This window comes from Symsagittifera roscoffensis, chromosome 2 (genome assembly GCF_963678635.1).
Source record: "Symsagittifera roscoffensis chromosome 2, txSymRosc1.1, whole genome shotgun sequence".
Lineage (NCBI taxonomy): Eukaryota > Metazoa > Xenacoelomorpha > Acoela > Convolutidae > Symsagittifera > Symsagittifera roscoffensis.
In genome coordinates, this window is record NC_087063.1 from 29490477 (window position 1) to 29514900 (window position 24424).

At 32.5% G+C, this 24424-nt stretch overlaps 1 long non-coding RNA gene across 1 annotated transcript; it reads left to right on the forward strand.

Annotated features, from left to right (window-relative positions):
• The first annotated feature begins 1570 nt into the window (after nucleotides 1-1570).
• On the forward strand, nucleotides 1571-4777 carry LOC134840438 (uncharacterized). Its single transcript, XR_010162422.1, has 3 exons — nucleotides 1571-1767; nucleotides 2086-2271; nucleotides 4625-4777. It is a non-coding gene; the product is annotated as an uncharacterized LOC134840438 (long non-coding RNA).
• The last annotated feature ends 19647 nt before the right edge of the window (nucleotides 4778-24424 follow it).

Genomic DNA, 24424 nt, shown 5'->3' on the forward strand with positions numbered 1-24424 from the left:
TAAAAAAATATTTAAAAAAATCATCCCCCAAACCCCAAACGCCATATAAAGTACAAAGTGATGAATTTCGCTCCTAGTAGCGTAGCAATTATGAAAATCGCCTGCTTTTATTAATTTGGAACAATTTCTAGGACAGATTAAACCTCCATTTATGCGTTAAAACGCAAAATATACAGCACGTGAATTGTCCCAAATTGATAATCTTTAAGCTTTCACTATCATAACTTATCAATATGATCACACACGAAATAGCTTCTCTAAATTAGAAATAAAGACAGCAATACTTATGGTACGATAAAACAAATTCCGTCAAAAATGGTAAGTTTAAGTTGTTCGGAGGAAAAACAGCATCATGAGCACAAATATTCCGTCCCAATCTCCGAAAGTCGGAACAATAATTGATGAAGTGCACGCTATTCAAGTTTGCAAACTTGAGTAATAAATATTGAATAAACAAAAATGTCATTTGTATTCTTTCATATGGGCCTGTTTTTTGACACACATGCTTATAGTTTGGTCCCAGCGGAAAACATGAATTACTATCAAATGAATGGGTTCAAGCCCATAGCCGCTGAATTTGAATGCTTTTTTCTTTCTTAAATGAGGCATTAGCATAGTGGTAAGGCGTTCACGTCGAGATCCTCAGATCGTGTACTCGACCCCATGCCATGGAAATGAAAGTTGGTTGCAATGAGCAGGCACTTGACTCTTGCTTCAGGTCTACTATAGCCTGACCGGTTCCTGTGAAAAATTAAAACAAATGGAAAACTCTTCGCAGGCTTTTTAAGGCCTACCTTCTCTTAAGTTTGCAGGATTCGAAAAAGAAAATCTTTTTTTTTGTAAAATTAACTGTACCATCAGGGGCGAATTTAGGGGGGGGGGGGCGGACGCCTCTTTCCTCTTTTAGGGATTCGACACTTCACCAAACAAAGGGTCCCCCCTTTGGTATTTAAATGACATCAGTTTTTGGCCGACCAACCCTAATTTTTAAGGCGCCTTGGGCGTCAATGTATACTTTTTTGAAAGGTAGCAGCGCGCCAATAAAACGCAAGAATTTTCATAATTTTCCAAAAAAATGCATAAAAAACGGCATTTTGACCTGTTTTTTCAAAAATTCCTCTGCTGCGCCCCCGAGAAAAGAATTCTTGATCCGCCCCCGAGTACTTTTTTGGTAAATTGAAAATAATCACGGCTAATTTTTCTCTGAACCAATTTGAGCGTTCGAAACAAGTGCTTTTTTCTAAATTGGAACGTTGGCTTTTGAATATTGAAACTGGAATAGTTCATTTGGTTTATAGGGGCAGGGGGTAGATCGCAGGACATGGATGAAAATAAAAAAAAGTCATGACAAATAGAAACAGAGTTTTTCGATCCACCTGCGAAGATTATTTACTTTATTACACAAATATCAAACTTAATTTAGTTGATGTAATCTGGTCGCGTGGTTGAATTTTTCCGGTTGCTGTTGAAATTAATTCAACTTCAAAGGTAACTCAACTAGTTCAATGTGAGGCAGCCGGCTTTTGAAACCGGGGAAGTTTTGGGCCAGGGCGAATATGGGAGTTTTTATATCATGCCATCAATCATCATACGCTCGAACAACCGTCATTGTATTTCCACTCTTGATATCAATTTTCCAAAGTGGTGCTCATTGCATTGCGTCTGCTATTTAAATTCTCCTGATTAAAAATTTGATAAATATTCATTTGAATCACTTATTTCAGTCCGATTGTTTTGAAAGCATATTTATACAATGTAGAGGTTGAGGTAAATAAAAAATTAAATAATTGATCTTCATTCTAACTCTCCTTTGGCTGTTCTGCCGATTAAAAAAGCGGACTTTTAAAAACTTAGGCTCGCTAAAAAAGCGCACTTTTCAAAATGTAAACCTTTCAAAAAAAACGCAAAAAAAGCTATTTTTTTAAACAAATTTAGTCCTGGGGCGCATAAAACTTTTCTAATTTGATTCTTTATTAGGATTCGACAAGCTTAATATTGAAATTGCTGAGATAAAAAAAATTGGCAACGTTTAAGCGAATAATTTGATTCCAGCGAAGCACGTAATAGTTAAATGTTCCTTTTCAGCCCAATCTCAGCTCACAATGTCCTTCAAAATGTGTCTATCATTGATTCTCATCTCTTCAATTTTGATGTCATTCGTCCCTCCTACTGATTCCACGTGTCCCCCTCCACTTATGCTTATGGGGGGATGCATTCAGCATAAGAGGGGATATGTCAATGGGATGGTCTTTTCCCAGAGACGTTTTGCAGGCAAGTTTCAAGTTTCAGTCTTAGATTGCATAACAAAAAATAAGCGTTCTTGAAAAAAGTTGTTAAATGAACATACTGATAAATGAGCGAATAGAAAAAATCTGAGTAGCTTTCATGCTTTGCTACTTAAATGATGTCCAGGGTCGGATCTAGAATTTTCTCTGGGGGGGGGGTGTTTTCAAAATTCATAGAATGTATGCTTGTTTTGGCTTGAAAAAATTATTATTATTATTTTAATTTTGTCGACCTTTCTCTCTGGGTCGACCAAATTAATTTTCCGAGCTCTCCCAGTGCTTTAAAAAGACACTGTTTTGAACAATTTTTTTTGCCCCTTCCCTAAATCTGCTCCTGGTGAGACCCGTTACCATTTAACTTAAATTTTTTCTAACTCTGATTTGTTCAGCCTCCCTTGAAAAAACGAGGATGGAACTATGACGTACCCACTTTCAGGTACTTTAAATCAAGCTAGTAAGCGATCGTGTGTGCTATCTTCTTAAGGCCTATTACTTAAGAAACACATCTCGGTGGCGAGAAAAATGATTCTGATGTTTCTTCAATTTAGAATATTTTACCCCTGAGATGAGAAAAAAAATAAACTTATAGAAAACAAAAATACTTGTTGGAAAAATTTCACTGAAACAAAATTTGTTTTCTGAGAGCTTACGTTTTTCTTATCTAAGCGGTAAAATATTCTAAATTGAAGGAACATCAGAATGATTTTTGTCGACACAGAGATGTTTTCACAAGTTTTAGACCTTAAGATGATACCACACTCGATCGCTTGCTAGATTGATTAAAGTACCTGAAATTCAGTTAAAAACAAATTTTTACAAGCCTTAGTTCCTTTCCCATTCTTTCAACAAATGCTGAACAAATCAGTGGTGGAAAAAAATTAAGTTAAATGGTAACCGGTCTCAAGTACAAAGTGATTTATTTGTCATCAAATTACACGTAGTTTGAACCCTTTACTTTACCTCAATTTAATTCAGAATAATTTTCGCTCGGTTTACTTTGCCGCTGACGCTACGCGTTAAACGAAAATTGGTCTTGCTTGCTTTTAGTTATCCCAAAATGGCAAATGATCTCTGGGAACAAATTATTTTGTCGTTTACGAGAACCCTAAGGAAGAAGTTTTTGAATCAGAAGAAAGAAAAGTGATTCGATCAAGGTTTTTTAAGGAGACGGTTTTTTAGCGCGCTTTAAAAAACTAACAAATCAAAATGTCTTCTAATTTTTCTAAGTAGACTGGTTTTTAGCCGGCTAAAGACAATTAACAAATCAAAAAGCTAACTTCAAACCCGGCATTGGTTACAAGAAACCGATTGCTCCTCTGCGCTGGTGACGTTCCTCATGATGGAGGAGCAGAATGTTGGAAACTTATTTTTAGTTAGTTTTAGCCAATCAGAATTAAGTATTTACACAAGCAAAGCTTGTGTTGTAGTATGAACTATCTTTCTTCCCAACCTAAGTCGCAAATATTGTTGCGACAAAATGTGTTCATTTTGAAAGTGTGTTCATTTTGATCAATAACCAGCTATTTATTTCAGCCAATGCTAAGGATATCAACACCGAATATTATATTACAAATAGCAATTTAGCTTCAAGTTATCATGGATCTGTAGCGTAGAGGTAAGGAAGGAGACCAGCAGCAAAATAAGAGGGTTCGAACGTGGGCAGGGTCACGCTAGTCAATTTTCAGTACCATCTCAAATTGTTTTGTTCACATTTTTAAATCGAACTATAAATAAGCCGAATTGGCATAAAATGAAGAATATTTGGAAAACTAATCCAAATTATTTCAAGTAAGCTCCAGAGTTTTACCCAGACTAGTAAATAGACACAGAAAACAGCCCCAGGGAAAAAATGACCTTCGTATCTGCTCAAAGATCGGCCTTGTTAGATGTGGGCTTAAAAATAAAGTGTTCGCGTTAAGCAAATCAACCAGCGCTATTAGTATCTTGTTCTCATCATCTATAATTTGATTATTACAAAACCGCAAAAAAGAAAGTTTGGCAGAACAAGTAAAAAGACACTGTCTTTCGGAGTCTCAAACACTGAGCTCTGATTGGCTGACAAAGTTTCGGTCCTTCTCACATGAAGGGTTTCTATCAATTTAGAAAAAAAAATTTAAAAAAACTATTGGAGTTTAATATATTTTTTGGACTGTTCTATAGGTAAAAATTTTTAAATGAAGAAGCTTGATTTTACTCGTTGGTACAAAATTTTTTAGAAATTTCCCGAGTTTCCAGAAATATTTTCCACATGAATTTCTAGTCATCTTTTGTCATATGGCTATAAATGAAAAAAAAAAACTGTTGCTGAACCTAAAATTTTGACTTTGTGGTTGTTTCAGGTTCTCCGCGACTCAGAGAAGGAACAGAAAATCGATGATTTGGGAAGCGGAAACGGCCCTATATTATAAGATTCAATCATATACTTTTGGTTGAGTAACCTATTCAATGTAGTGGAAAACTTGCTGTTGCCCATGCACTATGAAATTCAAATTATTCCGAAAAAACTTCGCAATTTTAACCAGGAAAGTTATGCAGAAAATCGCTAGTTAGAAGCAGTAGAAATCAAGAAAAATACTGTTAAGATATTACACCCCCAATGGTATCTACTTAAGGATAAATGAGCGTGAATAACACAGCCGAAAAATCAACCAGAAGAAAATGCTCACAGCAAATAAGTCCACCGAAAATTACATCATTTGAAAGAAATGTTGCACGGTTTTCGTTTCGGTGGCATAATTATTATACAATTGTTATATAACACTTACTTATTTTTGGCTGGTTTATATGGTAGCTGGCTTATACTTTGGCTGATTTGTATTATAAGTTAGACAAAATTTCGACCAACAAGATTGCGGCAAATTTAGAATTCTCAATAGCACGCTCTAGTTCTATTTTACTGGCGATAGATCTAATTTAATTGGTCGCGTTGGTATATAAAAATTAAATGTAGTGCTGATTACAACTATCCGGACGAAATCCATAAAGCTAGATTTTTAAAACGCGTTCTTTTTAATTTTGGTTTATTGAAGACAAAAATTGATTAAGACAAAAGTTGCTTAAAATTTAAGCAGAAATAATTTGGTATTTTTTTGAGAAATTTGGGCATAAATTTTTACCCCAGAAAATAGATAATTTTTGGCTTTTTTACTCAATCAAACTTGGCCAATCTTTGGCATAATTATATCAAAATGAGCCTCTTAAGAAGCCCAACAAATGTAGGACTGGTCTTTCTTCATAAAGCTCTTTCTCCAAAATAGGAGATGGGTCTTTCTGCAAAATAGAACTAGAGCGTGCTTATGAAAATTTAAATTTTGCCGCAATTTTATTGTGTACATGACAGTCTCCCTTAAAATTTTGTGTACGTGACAGTCTCCCTCGCTTCCTTGAAAAAGGTCAACTTGTTAATTAGATCCAACTTTTGAACTTACTATCAGCTTCTTCAGGGGATTCTTTAGGAGACAATTAGTTCTGAAATTATTTAAGACATTTTAAGAACAATTCAAAGATGACTCAACTACGCACTGAGGCCGTTTTGTTACAAACTTTTTTAGCAAAAAATTAATCTCGGAAAATTTTTCTAGTTTTCTTTAACTAACTCAAAACTGAAAATGCTGTTAATCAAAGTCATATTTTGGATGCTTTACAAAAAAACGATTACTTGATTGCGGAGTAAGAAAAATTTTGCTTGAAAATTTTTACTAGACACACGTTCAGGTTAAAATTAGCATAGAAAAAATTCGCCAATTTAGTGCCTTTGATGATGACAATTAAAGTATCGAATAAATATGCGCAAATGAGGCAGGTTATTTACTTTGAAAAAAAGTTTTGAAACGATCGACCCGCGCATATTGATCAGTTAATTGCTGCTTTAGCTTAAAAAGTTTGATGATTCGGGACTCCTCTATCACACTTGTATCTGTGGTTCTTTTTTTACACCCGGGTGGTTTTTTTATCCAACTTTTGAAGAAAAAGAGAAATATATATGCTCGGTGTACATTTTTGAATTCAAACCAATTTTACAAAAATTTGTTCCCTCGGGAGATCAGTCATTCGATCTGCATTTGCCCAACAGGACGTGCACGCCACTATAGTCACCTGCAACGAATCTGTCCAAACTGATCTTTTTATACTTTACACGCGTGTCGAGTTATCTCGCACTACAAATTCGTTCCAAATTCAATTGAAGCAGCTAATTAGTTTTGTTAATTACATACACGACTCAAATTGCAAAACTTATATTTTAACATGATCAAAAAGCTTTGCCTTGATACGAGCAATCTTGTTTATAAAATGTTCAACGATCGAATAAAAGTTTTTCAAAAACATTTTATTTACATCAATGAAGAAACCGACTCCTTGAAAAAAAAAAGTTAACAAATTTTTCTATTCAATTTCTTCAAATTTTTCTGCATGAGCGATGCTTTTTGATTAAATATAGAGCATAATCTGATATAATGTAAACCTTCAGGCGTTAAAACCTATGTGCTTGTTACAATACAAATAAATGAACAAGTAACAAAACAGGATGCGAAAAATGAAAAAAAAAACATACAAATTGGTTGTTCAACATGAAAAATTTTATTATATCATTATAACGTAAAAAAATGAAATTTAAATGAAAGGGGGAGATTTGTGGAAAAAGCCAAAGTTTTCCATATAAAAAAGTTATTTGAAACTATTTTTTTGCCTAAACTCGATTTAAATTGAATGATTTCTGAGGTGGGTTAGTTCGTCGCTTGGACTACGCGGTAATAACAATCATGAAGCATGCACAAAATATATGAAATTGGCTTAATTGAGATTTTCAAGCCCGAATTACTTGCACAAAAGATCACAGACACTTTTTTTGAGCTACAGACATCGATATTTTTCAGTGGTCAAATCGATATTTTTCAGTGATTCTTTCAAAACCTGTTAATTTAAAACTGCGAGTTTGTCCGGAACAAAAATCTAAACTCAAACATTTTGTTTTTGCTTCAAAAATTGGAGCAGAAAAATGAGAAATTTGTCAAAACTGCTGGGATTTTTTTCTGAAACTTTAGCCCAAATTTGATTTAGAAATCTAAAAGGCAACCCGTTTTGCACTGGTTTTTAAAAAAAATTGCATAATTTTTGCACAATTTTCTAACAATTGCTTGTATCCTCTTTTTTTTTCCTCAAAACGTGTCAGCACTACTGGACTAAAAGATTAAACGTTTATAAAACATTTTTCGTCCGGGTAGTTTTCTATTCAAACTAGTCCCGGCATATAAAAAAAATAGTTCTGAGCGGAAATTTTTCAAAGCTCAAAAGGTTAAACGTTTATAAAACATTTTTCGTCCGGGGAGTTTTCTATTCAAACTAGTCCCGGCATATAAAAAAAATAGTTGTGAGCGGAAATTTTTCAAACCTCAAAAGTCAAATACTTGAAACAAATTGTGTACAATCATAGTTAAATCTACATTCAAAAAGTGTGACCACCACCCCAGGCACACGACTGATACAGAACACAGAATAATTAATTTTGCATGAAATAACATAATATTAAGATAAGTTTAGAGTCTAAATCTATAAAATAAGGTAAAATCTTGTCGAAACAGGGTCGAAGCGAAGCCGAGTCGTCTCGCGAGACATCCTTTACTAAAAACTTTTTCTGAGACTTCTAATTTGAATTATCGCTCGTAACAGCAGCGACGCGAGAGCATAGGACAAGAAACCGCCTACCAAACAACATGTTCCATTCGAAACTCGCTCGAGACCTTTTTTCTCGTCCAACATCACAATATTGCCAAGGTAGAAAAACAACCAAGCTATTAATGTTCTCCTCTCGTTTCGTTTTGTGGATAGATGGAACAACAATCCAAAATAAGATAAATCACTGAATAAATTAAATCAACTCAAGCTTTTCAAAGGTAATTTAGAGGAATCAGGATTTAGCCGTGCGATAAAAGCAGTCTTCTGTCAGCTATATCAAAGCTGTTTCTTAATTCATAGTGCCTGTTATAAAAGTTGTTTGTGTATTTAGTGACATTCCGAACTCTTAGTAAAGTATCAACTATTAGATGAGGTGGGATGTAATGCGAATGTGTTGTCCATTTAACAAAATTCAAGTCAGTTTTTTAAAGCCTGAAAAGAACACAGTCGTACTTATAAAAACCCAAAACTTTTTTTTTAAAATCAAATGGTGTCTACCAAAAAATATTCATAAAACACCGGTAACTAATTCATCTGGAAAAAATTAACGGAATTTTAATTTAAATTTAGTGTGGGTGCTAGCAAATGATATCCTTGGAATAAATTCTTTCACACGATTTCTCTTAGGTAAGTCATCGTCATCAAACATTTGTATTGACTAAAGTTGCTTGAAAAAGTCACAAATATCAACAGAGCTTGATTTTTGGAACTCAGAAAAAAATACACTACAGGAGCGTAAAAGATAACAAGGTTGCTCGTATCAGGGCAAAGTCCTGAATGTTCCGACTGCCTGTTAAGGTCTATGGATCAGTAATAGCATTAAATTAAAATCATTAAAAAAATGATTTGAGAAGAATCTTAATTTGAAAAGAATTTGAGATTTTTTTGAAAATGATTCCCCCAAACACCATGTAAGAGACAAACTGATAAATTTTGCTCAAAACAAGACTGCTCGCATCAGGCCCTGAAAATTCCGACTGCTTTTTAAGGTCTATGGAGCAAAAACTAACATTAAAAAATTAAATGTGATAAAAAAAATTAAAAAACGGAGATTTTTTTTTAAATCATCGCCCCACAGGCCGTCTTAAATATAAAAGGATAAATTTTGTTCCTTTAAACAAATCAATTATGGCAAATAAGCTTCTTTCAACCAATTTGGAACAATTTCTGAAAGAGATTAAATCTCCGCTTACGCATTAATAGAGCGAAAAACATCGCGCGCTAATTGTACCAAATTGGCCAAACTGGCAATCTTTAAACCCTCATAACTTTACAAAAAATGATCACAGGTGAAATATCTTTTCAAATTTAAGCTCAAAACAACAATACCTTTTGAATGAGAAAAAAGAATTCGGTCAAAAGAGGCTAGTTAAAAAGTCGAAATTTGTCTGAATAAAAAAACCAACACGAGCACAACAATTCGGTTACTTTTGTTACGAAAGTCGGAACAATAACACATCATTTATGGCAAATGAGTTCCCTTTAAGGTTTATGGAGCAGTGATAATCCAAAAAAACTCAATGTAATAAAATAAATTGAAACTTTTTTTTCTGAAATTTGAAATTTTTTATGAAAATCATCCCCCATACGCCATATAAAATATAAAAGGATAAATTTCGCTACTTGTAACATATCAATTATGGCAAATAAGCTTCTTTCATTCCATTTGGAAAAATTTCTAAGGCAGGTTAGATCTCCGCTTACGCTTACGCGTTAATTTCGTTACGAAAGTCGGAACAAAAATGATGGATTTTTTTTCTGTTTTGTACCAGCTAAATTTCTAAAAAAATTCCATTACTATTTTTTGAATTTTTGAGCTTCTCTATTAAAATCTTGTAGGCCATATCAATTCATGTGTTTTTTCACGTACCAAATTGTATGCTACATACAAATATGGTTGGTCCCGGCAATTAAGATGACAGCTGCGAAGACAATGCAATAGTTTTGCGAACATTGCACTGACAATTCAATCGGTAAAGTTACTCCAATTTCATAAATACTAAGACTTAGTGTTATACAAAGCGCTACTATAATGGAGTATGAGCCCTAGGTCAGGACATTAAAGCAAGCCTTTCAGCTTGGTTATTACTACTTTGAAAGGGTAGGAAACCGTTACAGGTGCGCTTAAACTTTCAAAAATGCATTTTTTTGTGGACAATTCGGGACTCAAACCGAGTCTCTAAGACAGTGAAAGAGAGATTTTACCCATAATCCGCTGGCTGGGATCATTTCGTTTCAAATGAACAAATTAAGCTACAAAACTGAAAAGAAATTGAAACAAGACTGCTCGTATCAGGGCGAAGCCAGAAACGTTCCGACCGTCGCCTTTTAAGGTCTATGGAGAAGTAATAAATTTAACTGTAAAATTGAAATGCATTTTTTTTCTTAAATTTGAGATTTATTGTGAAAATCATCCCCCACACGCCATATAACGTACAAAAGGATAGATTCAATTTGAAACGATTTCTGAGACGGATCAAATTTCCGCGTACGCGTTAACATCGCGAATTATATCGCGCGTTAATTGTCCCAATTTGGCCAAAATGGCAACCTTTAAACGTTACAAAAAATGATCACGTAAAAGTATCTTTTCAAATTTAAGCTCAGGACAACAATACCGTTTATATGATACTTTAAAAATTCCGTCAAAAATGGCTAGTTAAAAAGTTGAAATTTGTTTAGAGAAAAAACTTACACCGAGCACAATTATTTTGCTACTTTCGTTACGAAAAAAAGGCCACAAACCGAACTGAACTTGAAATTAATTTAACTGAAACAAATTCACAAACGCAGAATTTCTTGAGACAGCTTTCTATGCTGCTGGTATTCTCAGCGGTATCGACGCTGCTCTGGTTATGTAAGTCAGGATATCGATCCCAACTTAGTATTCTGATTTACTTTGAGTTTTGATGTTACTCCAACAATATGTTTGTACTGGAAGCAGTTAAATGATGCTCGCTCCATATGAACTTTTGTACAATGAGAAAAACATATCGTCTAAACATCCAGTCATCTTACGTCTAGTCGTCTGATTTAGGTAAAACCTGTATAATGTTGTCGAACCAAAAATCACGAGCCATTTTGTTCGGCAGCCATTTGCAATTGTAAAAACCAGTTTTTTAGAAACAGTGAAATAAGACTACTGGGTCTTTTTCACGCTGAGCTTTTTTCAAATTTTGATCGCTCGAAACATGGAAACAGAAATGAAGATGTTCGCACCCGATCAAAAAGTTGCCAATCAGTGTTATTTTTTGCGTTTAGTTGTTTTTGAGGCGATGCTCGCAACAATTTTGGTCATTTATGGTAAAATGACTTTCACATGATAGATGGTTAATGATAGTTCTTTACTAAGCGCACATTGCTGGTTGATTGCTTAGTAATTTAGCCTAAAGTATAGGTCTCACCTTAGATTGTCAATTTGAGTATGAGTCAATATAATGAATAGTTAAAAAAAATGAATTAAAAAGTTATTAAACAACTGTTTTTACTGCCAATAGGGAATGGGTCAATATCTAGTTTTTACAATCAAACTAAAACTTCATTTGCCTGTAGTCCGCGTCTAAATTGCTGATTTAATTGTCCACTAAGTCTTTCAGAGTGTTTCATCATCAGTTCTTCTAGATCCGTGTTGCTGCTTTTATTTTTCCGGACTTAATAATAATTCTAAGACCTTGTTTTAATAAATTTATAGCGAAAAAAAGAAACAATAAGAAAAAAGAATATATTTGGTAAAAACTTAACACAACTGCGCGAGTGGAAATTAGAGTGGGAAGAAAAATTTATGAAGATTCTAGACTCTCCAGTTTTAATGCAAGAATGCTTCAAAGTACCTCTGTCTAATTCTAATCTTCATAGGTTTTGTTTCATCGGATAATTGTTTCATCTTCCGGTCTTTGGAAAGTTTTCAGTAGTCTCATTTTTGTAGTTTTTATATATTTAAAAATTTTTATTAATTCAGTCTTTGATTTATAGGTATTCTATTTTTTCTGTTTTTGTAAGGCTACAAAAGGACCGGGTGCTTGTCGCTTTATTGTCTGCATTTCAAGGGAGGAAATTTTAAACGATCAGTTTGTATGGCAACTCACTTTTGTTTTGATATCCGACAAAATAGTCAATGAAAAAATATTGGATACTTAATAAGAAATCCAATCTTACAAGAATTTAAGAGAAAAAAAAACGAACTAGTACTTAAAAATTCAACAAATTTGAAGCGGAAAAGAGTTCATTCTAATTTTAAGTAAGCAATTAAAACAATAGTCATTCGTTTCACTGTAGTTTTCGCAATACTACAGTTCACACGATTGTTTTGACTGATGACTCAACGGTTAGCAGTCATTACATTTTGAAAGTTTAATGCAAAATAATCTCTTGTAATTCCAGAAATAAATTGTTTGTAAAACACCAACCTCCGTCCAAATTTAATAAAACTAATCGAACTATAAAAAGCAGAGTTAGCCAAAACTAACGTTTTTGTTCTATTTAAAAATTGTTTTATTAAAAGCCAGCAAATGGATGTCGTAAAAAAAGAGCAAAAAAGATCCAGGAAGCAACGTGAAACTGAGAGGTGTTTTTTTTCCTTGAAATTAAGAGGTGTTTTTGAGAGGAGTTTTTTCCAGCACTTGGCATAGGTGCAGAAAGAAGTTCGTTTTTTAATGAAACATTCAAGTAGTTAATCAAGTTTTTTTATGGATCTTTTCTCATTTTATTAATCTTTGGGTTTTCAAAACCATTCTTGTTGCAATCGGTAGCAAGAACTTGAGAATATTTTGATGATAATTTTCATTAAGCTGGGTTGCTTTTTTTCACGTAAGATTGTTCACGTTGTTCACGTAATTTTTCACTGCATTTTGTGTAAGACCAAGAAATCATTAGTGAACATAAAACAGATTTTTAAGAGATATATAATGAAAAGCAGCAATATATCATCAAAAATAAAAAATCAAAATAAGATATCAGAGGGTCGTAACCCGATTGAAAAAAAAGATATCCTAGTAACCAATTTTTATTTAAAAGTTTTAACATCGATCTTTATTCATAACAAATTTTACAAAAAGACAAAATTATATTGTGATTACAAAACATGGATAGTTAAAAGATAACATTCAAAAAAGCTACACATTCAAGGATTGGGTGATTTTGAAAAAACTTCCCATGGTAGACAACAAAGTTGGCATTACCTCATCAGGTAATTTTTTCAAATTTTGAAGATTTTTTTTTTAGAATTATGTTACGACGCCAAACAATTTTAGAGCTTGTCATCTTCTGAGACCTTAGCGTAATTTTAAACAATCTCCAGCGTTTATTATAAAATAAATCCAATTCAGTGGAACAAATGCAGTGACTTTATGAAAGAAATGGCTGGCCAGTTTGAAAAAGTTGATCATTGGAAATTCTATTCATCCTTAGGAAGAGCGTCTCCCAAAAAGAAAAAATGCTGGCTCTTTAATTGCAGACTGGGTTTGAGAAAAAAACATTAGCAATTTAACAGTTGAAACCTACAAGAAACTGAAAAAAAGGTAAAAATCGCACAATGAATAGTAACAATGGAACCTAAAATCAGCAGATGATGTCCGCTCAAAAACTGTCAAATGACAAAAAAAAACGAAAATATCGCAATTTGGTATCAAATGATGTACAAAATCTCCATGATTTGATTTTCAGGAAACAGAGGAGTAGTTTATTTGGGAGTTAATTGAAACCACCTCCCAGCTCGCTCCGGATGTTGGCCTCCCAGCTCGCTCGAAGAGCCGGATGTTGGGCTAGCAACTGAATTTATCTAATAATGACAAAAGTAAAAAAAAATATCAAACTAAGAAATTGGCCGGAACTCACAAGGCTAAAGCGGAGCCTAACAGTAATAACTCCCACAACACGGAATGTGCAGATAAAAATGGCGTCTAAAACAAATCAAAAGCTAACAGTCTATTTTAGTCTATAACTCATCTGGTGCGACCATAAGTCTCGAATAAGACCTTAATAGCTTAGAATTAACCAAATATAGATTAGAAGTTAGACAAAACATTTTCAAAATGTTACACGATAATAACGTAATTGAAATGTCTCTACGACTCAATAGATCAGAGCCGATATTCGGCACAATAGAACTACCCGGTATTGGAAGAAGACCTCGTACGAGAGACGACATACTACTACATAGAAACTTACAATTTAGTTTCATGGTTGTACGGCAAAAACCAACACAAACTTTTATATTTAGAATCTTATTAGCAATGAATTTAGAATTTCATTTGCAAACATAAAATTTTGAAGAAATGCTTATTTCAGGCGCTAAACGAAGTTACAATAACGGTTGATAAAAAGATCTCAGATCGTTTTCTCAACTTCTGCAGTATTATATAAAATATATTTATTTGAAAAATATTTATTAAAAATAAAAATAAAAATTAGTAGCATGACAATAAATTGTTAGTATATATAAATCATCCTTTTGTTCCAGCTTCATCACCTAAACATAACAGCAATCATAAGCTAACTAACAACATAAAAAACTAAAACTTTATATCAAATAAATTAAAACCGTTTTAAACCTATATTTACTTAATTTTAAACCAGATCATCAAGGCTTATCCTTGGATCTTAATAAATTTTCTATCTCATTAATTTTTAATTCTGATCATCAAGGCTTATTCTCGGATTAAAAAGAAAACTTTTTTTCTCCCCTACCCACTTATTAAGTGTCTAACGACCTCAAACGTCGATTCACTACCCAACCTATTCAAAAGACCCATGACTAATGGAAATTTTTAATAACACTAGCCATTCAAATTAGGCTAAACAGTGAAGAACTTCGGTTATTCATCCTTCACTTGAACCCTCCTCTTACCAGACCCAGGATAGATCTTAGACTTAGTAAGTTTAAAATAGTATCTAACGAACTACTTGCGTTCTTGTTATACCTGAACCTTGTGGATCGATTTACTATTCTCCAACCCTTGAACACAATCACTACACCTAAGTAAGATTAAGTAAGTTAACACCTTAACTTAGACTAGCCACGAGAAAGTAAAAAATCATTCTCCGGAATCGATATACTTTATTCTCCAACCCTGAACAAAAGACCCAGGTTAAGCAAGCCAAAAAAACGTAGGGACTAACAGTTTAGAAAAATAAAAAATCACTAATAACTTCTAGCATCCCTCATCCTAAACCTTATGTCATTCAAAAATTTAGGAAATAAACAAACAATCGTTTTAAACAATTGTGAAATAGAAAGCCAAAAATATGATCTTGTAATAACTCCATATACACAAACAGTTGGATACATTCGAACAAAACGACAAACAATAAAAAGAAAATTTATAAGCAAACAAAGACAAATCACACGAAAAAGATTTTCAAAAAATAGAAACGCATTTTCCGAATCAGAAACCAACAGTTTGGACGAACTATACAAATTAAAGGAATCAATAAATAAAAATTGCCCCATCCATGATCAATTGTATTTTTCCGACTCAGAAACAACTTCAAACTCATCAAAAAGAGGAAAAAGAAGAATAAAAAAGCAATATAAACACAAACCAGTACACCTATATAATTGGAATCAACCAATTAGACATATTGATAGTTATATATTAACAGTTATCAAAAGAAAAAATGAGCCACACTCAAAGTGACGAAAGTCCCGATGAAGAAGCAGTTTTTCCCTTTCTTATAGATTCACTCCATGATGGAGGACAAACACAATTTTGTAAAAACTTACTCGTAAACTTTTTTGAACCAGGAATCAGTCCATGCAAAGCAGAATTGCCGGATGTAAAAATCAAAAGACAAATTATAGAACATTAATTAAAAGACATATGTAACCTAACACAACAAACTGGAATCTACACCATAGAATTCAGCACACCACGAACAGCTCATAACAAATATGTAATTCAAACAGACGATATAGATTTAGAATGTTCGAAAGTATTCATAGAATACATCAAAAGCATACAATATCATAATTCACAAAGAGCAAACTCAATATTCACTAATGAAGATTTTGCAATAATATATAGTTATATATCTATATTAGAAAAAACGGAAGTTCAAAGCACATCACCAATAGAAACAGCCAAACATACAAAAGTAAGAAACGAAATCACAATATTTTCAACATTTTTACATATAATCCGCGAAAATTTCACAGATAATGATGTCTCACAAAACACCAAACATGATTTACAAAAAATTTTAGCATGGTTTATGATAGATTATTTTACCCACCACCTAGATTTAGTTTCACAAGCAAGAAAAAATTTCAGACCCCAAAGTACCAATGAAGACACTGTCATTGCAGAACAATCAGATTACGTATGGGACACTGAATGTCCTCATCCTGCATTTATAATCATTCCACAAGATATCTCGAGTCAAGCGATAAGTACAATATCTTTTCACAGAGATTATGTAAAAGTAATACCATTAACGATTGACGCAACACCATTAAATTATAATACATTTTTACCTGATACTCGAAATAACAGCTTAAATTCAACAGTCATACATAATGAAAATCTCAATGGAACCAGAAATTTTACACAGTAAGATATTCAAACACCATCAGGCTTCATAAATGAAGAAGTAGTCCAAACAACAGTAACAACTACACAACAAAGAATTTCACCAATACGTCCAAATCTCACAACACCAAAAAATACAAATACATTACTACCACAGATAACCTTACAGTCAACCGCTAAACCTTCGGTTGCCCCAAAATACTCACATATGGACTATAAGACATATAGACCAATGACAAAACCGTCAAAACACGAAAAACGTTCACAAAAAAACACTTTTGCAGTACACAATTATAATTATGCACACCAACAAAAAACAAATCACCGCCCCCAAAAAAAACACAAAATTTAAATCACTTAAGTTCCCATTATTGGAATCTTCCAAACACATCAACCAATTCAGTAAATTTCCCAGATAATTCATACCCTCCACAGGATTATAGTGAAAATTATCCATTTTTTCAACAAAATAAAAGTAAACAACAGAAACCTTATAACACAAATAACTTATCATCTGATGATGATGATTACTATCAACCAGATATTTTTGCAACATATACTAAAGAATATCGCACACAAAGACCGCGACAATCTCAACCATCCCAAAATATGAAAATTTTCCCACAAAATCCAACAGATATACAAAATCCACAACAAATGCATATACAAAACCCATTTAACACACAAACTTTTCAACCAATACAGCCACAAAACCCAACGACTATGCAATCTTATCAACCAACTCAAATGCAAAATGAAATACCGCTTCCATATTACCTCCAGCAACATGAAATAACAAAAAATCAACTTTCAAATTTTTCACAAATGCCAAATGCCGCAGAATCACTACAGATGACTATGAATCCATACCTCATGGGTGGATCATCAATAACATCGAATAAACCACTAATGGTATTCACAGGAACAGACCCTGAATATTCTGTAGAAGATTATTTAAATGCAGTCACAGCAAATTTAATTTTAAATATAGGACCTGAACCAATTAATACACCACTCCATCAAAATTGGATACATAGACGCACAGCGTTAATACAAACAACACTAGATGGCGCAGCTCAAAAATGGTTTTCAGTAATACCTATAGAAATAAAATCAGATTGGAAAAGATTTACACAAGAGTTTTCAAAAATGTTTGATTCTGAAAGAAACAAACAACATCAAAGAGTTTTATGCAACGAAATACGCAGATTACCAAATGAAACAATTAAATAATTAGCAGTACGAATCGAAACACTAGTTCGAAAAGCATATTCACTTAATACACATGATTACAAAAATGACAGAAATTTAAATGATGACCTTAACACCTCAATTAAGGAAAATAGCTATAAAAAAGAGAGCATCTCATCCTTCCTCAATTCGAGAATCAGATTTAGATTTGAGAAAATTAGTAGATAAATTAGAACAAGCAGAAGTAGCAATGAAACTCGAAGAAACAGAAAATCTAAAATTACATTACGTTAATCGAGTTGAAACAAATACTACACGTATAAATCATATACAAGAATCAGACACAGACCTGATTGAAAAAATCACTGAAATACTAAACATCTATGAAAAGAACCCAAATTTTAAAGGCAAACCATCTTTCAAAAATGGTGTAATTATTGCCGACAATACGGACACAGTATCGCCGAATGTAGACAAAAACAACAAGATAATCAGAATAAACCTCAAAAGCACAAAGAACCAAGTAAATCATTCTATCAATACATGAAAAAAGATCAAAATCTACCAAACAAAAATAGATATAGTAATAATAGTTCAAGAAAACCACTTCCAAGTAACTCAAATTACTCAAGAAACCAATCACCATATAACTCAAGTTATAGAGGTAGATCGCCCGAACGAGGAAATACACGAAATTTCTCACAAAAAAGACATAGCCGATCGAATAGCCAAAATAACCAAAATAACTATTCACGATCGAATTCAAACACAACAGAATTTGTTTCTGCATCCAGTTCCCATTCAAACCCAAGGAATAGACACTATTCCAATGATAGATCACGAAACTCATCATACAACAGAAATAGAAACTATTCACACAATAGGAATGGAAGTTATTCAAACAATCGAAATCAGAACTATTGAAACAATAGATCAAGGAATAACTCATATAATAGATCAAATTATCACAGATCAAATAATCACTACCAAAACAGATCACAAAATAATTCACAAAACCGAAACTCAGGTTACAATAATCGATATAGAAATTATTCCCAGTCACCACATAGGAATAATAACCGTTATCCCGATTCTAAACATCGATATAGAAGTAACACACCAAAACATCAAAGACATATTAATTAAGCACAAACAAATGAAGAAACAACTTCAGACCCCCCAGGTATTGATGACACAGGAAGTACTAATTACAACTAAATCACATTAATTGTTAATCATCAGACACTGAGAGTGATACAGGCAATACCATCTCTGTAAATATAATAACATTCGAAAACTACTATGAACCTATCATATACGATCAACTTTTTACCTCACACATATATGAAAACCAATTGGAACTCCTTCATAATTACTACATTGGACCTGTTAATAATAATACACAAACTACACAAGAAGTAAACGAAATTAACACGGTAATTAAACCTAATAAAAATGATGAAACACAATGCTCAAACACAAAACATATTTATCAAAATATACAAAAAGAACAACCAAAAGAAAAAATTTGGACAATCCCATTTCTCTTAGAGAGTCCAAGAAGTAAAGAAGTTCAACCACCAGATCTTGAAATTGATTTTTTAATCGACTCAGGAGCAGAATCAAATATGATTAAAATTCCCACATGGAACGAAATTAAGACACTACACCCGGATTTAACACCTCTTGAAAAATCTAAAAAATTGCCAACAGCACAAGGATCAGCATTAGTTAACTATGGAAAAATCCAATTATTCCTCCTTCCCACAAGAACAATGGAACAAAGCAAGATTTCGAACAAGCCGTTTAAACAAACATATCTTTTTACTGATATTAAGCACAATATCATTGGCATACCATTTATTACTAAATATATACCAACAATAAATATCTTAAATAGTAAAATCCATATCAAAGACAAATATACAAAAACAAAAAACACAGCTTTAACATTCTTCCAAAGATTAAACAAACAACCACCATTTTTCTCAAAATTTTACCCCATTTACAATCAAAAACGGAAACAACTGAAACCACTATCAGAAATATATATAATTTTTCAATAAAACAAGTTCATCAGTATGACAAAAGTCAAAACAAACAACAACTTTTTATGTCAGACTTCGAATTTAAACCTATTCACAAATTCTTCAAACTTACAATCTCATGCATAAAATACTCAAAAAACACGAATTCCTCTTATTATTACATTACACGTGTATAACAATACACCATATCAAATAACATTACCCTTAGGACTTTTAGGATATTGCGAAACAAATGCTACAATTTCACCTATAATTGAAGTAGCCTATCGAGTAAATAATATATTACAACTATTAGATATATTATCTACAAATCTTATCTACAATCAACAATTCTTAACGAAGATTTATCCATAAGCAATATAATAAATAATCAACAAAGAAACACAGATTATTTCACAAAAACACCATATTTTAAACCGACATTTAATATAACAAATTACACAAAAGAACAACAAAAATTTTAAGAATGTTTAATTTTTAACACTCACAAATCACACAAGATGAATTTGACAATTTAGCAAAACAACTGTTAAAATATTCAACAGTCTACGCAACATCAGAATTTGACGTTGGAAAAATCATTTCATCACTACATCTCCCATTAAAACCTGACGCAGTTTTCAAAAAACAAAGAGCAAGTAAAGTACCGATTCACTTACACGACAAGGTAAATAGATTACTTGATATTTTAGAACAGTACGAAATTATCTCACCGGTAAATAAAGAAGAACAACCAAAAGGAAACACCTTCTTTAACCCTGTTCTCATTCTAGCAAAAGGTGAATCACTAAAAATAGTTTTAGACGCTAGATACCTCAATTCACTTATTGACGAATCAAAATGCAATTGGCCTATTGAACCAATACAAGTTATCTAACAAAGATAAATGGTAAATACTTCACAACCGCAGATATGAATAGTGCATATAATCAAATTCCACTAGATGAACAATCATGACGCTTAACACAATTTGTTATTGGAAATCAACAATATGAATTTAATCGCTTATTCAATGGAATATCCATAGGACCAGCAGCTTTTTCAGCTTTCATGAGTAAAATTTTTAGACCAATAAGTCTCAAGAAAAATGCAATCACCTATTTAGACGATGTTTTTATGCAATCACAAACCAAAGACGAAATGTTTAAAGTTTTAGAAAAATATCATAAAATACTTCAGAACGAAAATCTGAAAGCAGCCCCCGATAAATCACACTTCTTTTTAACACGCGTAAAATTTTTAGGACATAATTTTGAACGAAACACTATCACTCCATTAAAATCACGCATTGATGCAATCCAAAAACTTCAACCACCTAAAAACTAAAAAGAAAATCCAAGAATTCCTCGGAATGTTAAATTTCTTAAGTAAATACGTTTACAAAATGCAATTATACTTAAGACTTTTCTACAACATCCTCAGACAACAAAATAATTTTGAATGGACCACTGAACATCAAACACGATTTGAAGAAATTAACAAGTTTTTGACAGAACAAATTTCAAACACAATTCCAGATCCAAATCAACCATTCTATGCATTGTGCGATGCTTCAAATTTCGGCATCGGCGCAGCATTGCTACAATCACATAATGAAACAAATAAAATGAATCTTATATCAGCAAATTCACGATTATTTACACAAGCAGAGCTACGACTCTCAACTCTAATGAGAGAATGTACAGCTATAATTTATACACTTACAGAATACGAATTTCTGATACTTGGATCAAAACACCCAACAGTTCTATTTACAGATCATAAACCAATTGTATTTCTCTTTGCACAAAAATCAAATCCAAATCATAGAGTTTATAGATTTCAATTAATTCTAATGAAATTCCCAAACTTACATATAGTTTGGACAGCAGGAAAAAACCTTGCCTTACCAGATACATTAAGCAGAAATACGCCACCTGAATTACTTACACGAAAAACTACAGTTGAAATACCACAGAATATTAAATTCTATCTCGCAAAAAATGAAACATCACCCCAATTAGAATGCAAATACGCAGTTAAAACTGACATTGATCAATCACAAATAAATAATCTACAACATTTTCCACTCTACTTAGATTGCCAAAATAATCACTACAAAGTTGATTTACTAGGCACATCAACTTTCAGACCAATTCCATACTCACAATGGATAAAAAATAATACTCAACAAAAGAAAATAAAACAACAATTGCATAAAAAAGACGTTTTTCCATTAATTGAAAAATAAAACTTGACCGATAAAATAAATTTATCAGGACCACAAACAAATGATTGAAAATACACAATAAATCAAGTTTTTGACCTCCATGACCCACTTGAATCAATTCTCCTATCAAAACTCGAAATTGACAATATTTTTTCTCCCCCCAACAGATAAAATTACACTTGAACTTTTAAAACAATATCAAAACCTCGATCCAGTAATAAGACAACTAAAATCATGGCACAAATACAAAACTAAGCCCATAAAAGCTGATACCATAATTTTAGGAAACAAAACACTTCTCCGATATTTCAGAAATTTCAACAATACAACAATTAATGAAAACACAGATCTTTTAGAATATCAATTAAATGATACTAGAGTTCACTGTTTACCTTTAAGTATGATACTAATAGCTTTTAACATCTCCCATACACAAAATACAAAGGGACACTCTGGATCAGAAAAAACATACTCGAACTTTACACAAAATGTTTACTTTCCAAATGCACCAATTTGGATAAAACTATTATGCAATGATTGTATAATATGTCAATTGAACAAACCCTATCCAAATCAGAAACAAATAGCACAAAAACAAGATTTTAAAGGAAAAAGTTTATAATTCAACCATAGAATTTCATTCGACACAAAAGGACCAATTTCATCATCCTCAGAAGGAAACTCCTACATTATGGTCATTGTTGATGCATTCACACAATATTTAGCACTCAACCCAGTACCACATAGTAATGCTTATTATGCTTACACAACACTTTATGAACATTGGATAGCAAAATTCGGATTATCCGAAATCCTAGTTACAGACAACGGTACAGAATTTATTAATAATGAAATAATCACACTATGCCACTTATACAACATCAAACATAAACCACGTACATCTCATGCACCTTGGACAAACGGTTTAGTCGAAGGTATGAACCACTCACTACAAGAATATCTCAGATGTATTATTAATGGAAATGAGTCACGATACACAGAATGGTCAGCAGATGTAAACTTATTTCCCTTATCATATAATTCACAAATTACGACAACTTTAGGAATGTCACCATATGAAATGGTTTTTAATCAAAAGCCACGAAAACCAATTATGTTTACAGCAAATGCACATAAAAATGCACAAGGTTATTGCCAACCAAAGAAAGATTCAATTTGTTATAACCTACCTACACACACACATGATGAAGATCATTTTCATCATCCACAAATTCTTAAATTAGCCTCCGGCACACATACCGAATGGATTTTAAATAGAGATAAAAAACACAATAAAATGTACCAAAAAGTAACAAAGAAATTGTTAGAAAAGCAAAACATTAACAACCAAATTAATTCACGCTTTACACCAGCCACAGATTTAAAATTTGGAACATTTGTTTTAATACCTAACTTTATTACACAAAAAGGAATTTCTAAAAAATTACAACCAATTCGAAAAGGACCATACCAAATAATTGCCAAACCCACTGACGTAACGTATAAAATCACAGATTCAACCAAAAAAGAAATTGTTCAACATCGTAACAATTTATTACCTTAGTACCCAAAAGAATACGCATTACGTGAATTAACTCAATTATTTTCTTTTACAGGTTTAAAAGTTATTCAAAATCATACAGAAAAAGAAACAAATGAACAAGACAACGTTCATCATGAAAAACAAAATCAAAAACAAACCACATTTCAGAACAATACATAAACGCCAGACCCCAAAAATATCTCAAAAAGAAAGAAAAAACAGAAAAATGATAGAAAAAATTTTACCACAAGAACAAGTAGAAAAATCAGAACACAGAGAATTATCACGACTTAGAAATCAACCACGCAAAAATTACAAAACATTCATCCAACAATCTAAAATATTAAAGAAAGATGAATTTCAAAAACAACTTTGATTTTAAAAATTGAAAATTTTTTTACTTTTAAATCATTTTGAACTTTCATATTTTCGAGATAACATGCTTAAGCATACGCAACAATTTTAGTTCAAATTCAGCCAATAGGATTCATTCAAATCCGTCAGCTTCTATATCTCTACCACCAACCTATTAGCCGATAGATATTAAACTCCAGGCATATCTATAACTATAACTTTACAACCTCCAGGTCAAAAATAAGCAACCCGCTAAAATTTGACAACTAAAATAAATACCACCACACTTTTACAACCCTCCCCTATCTAATAACGCAAAGATCAACATTATGTTCCCAACTCAGACCTCAAAAACCCTCTAACCAAAAATGGCGAATTAGCCTAAAATCAAAAAGGACCATAATCATTTTGCCTAAAGTACAAATATTTCAAAAATACCCCAGATTATCAACCAAATAAAAACAAAGCTAAAAAGACCTCCCAAACACCATAAAATTAGCCCAAAAACAACTTTTCACAAAACTCAACCCACTTGTCAAAAAACCAATAAATAATCCGACCACACTTGAATCTCGCCCCAAACAACAAAAAAAATT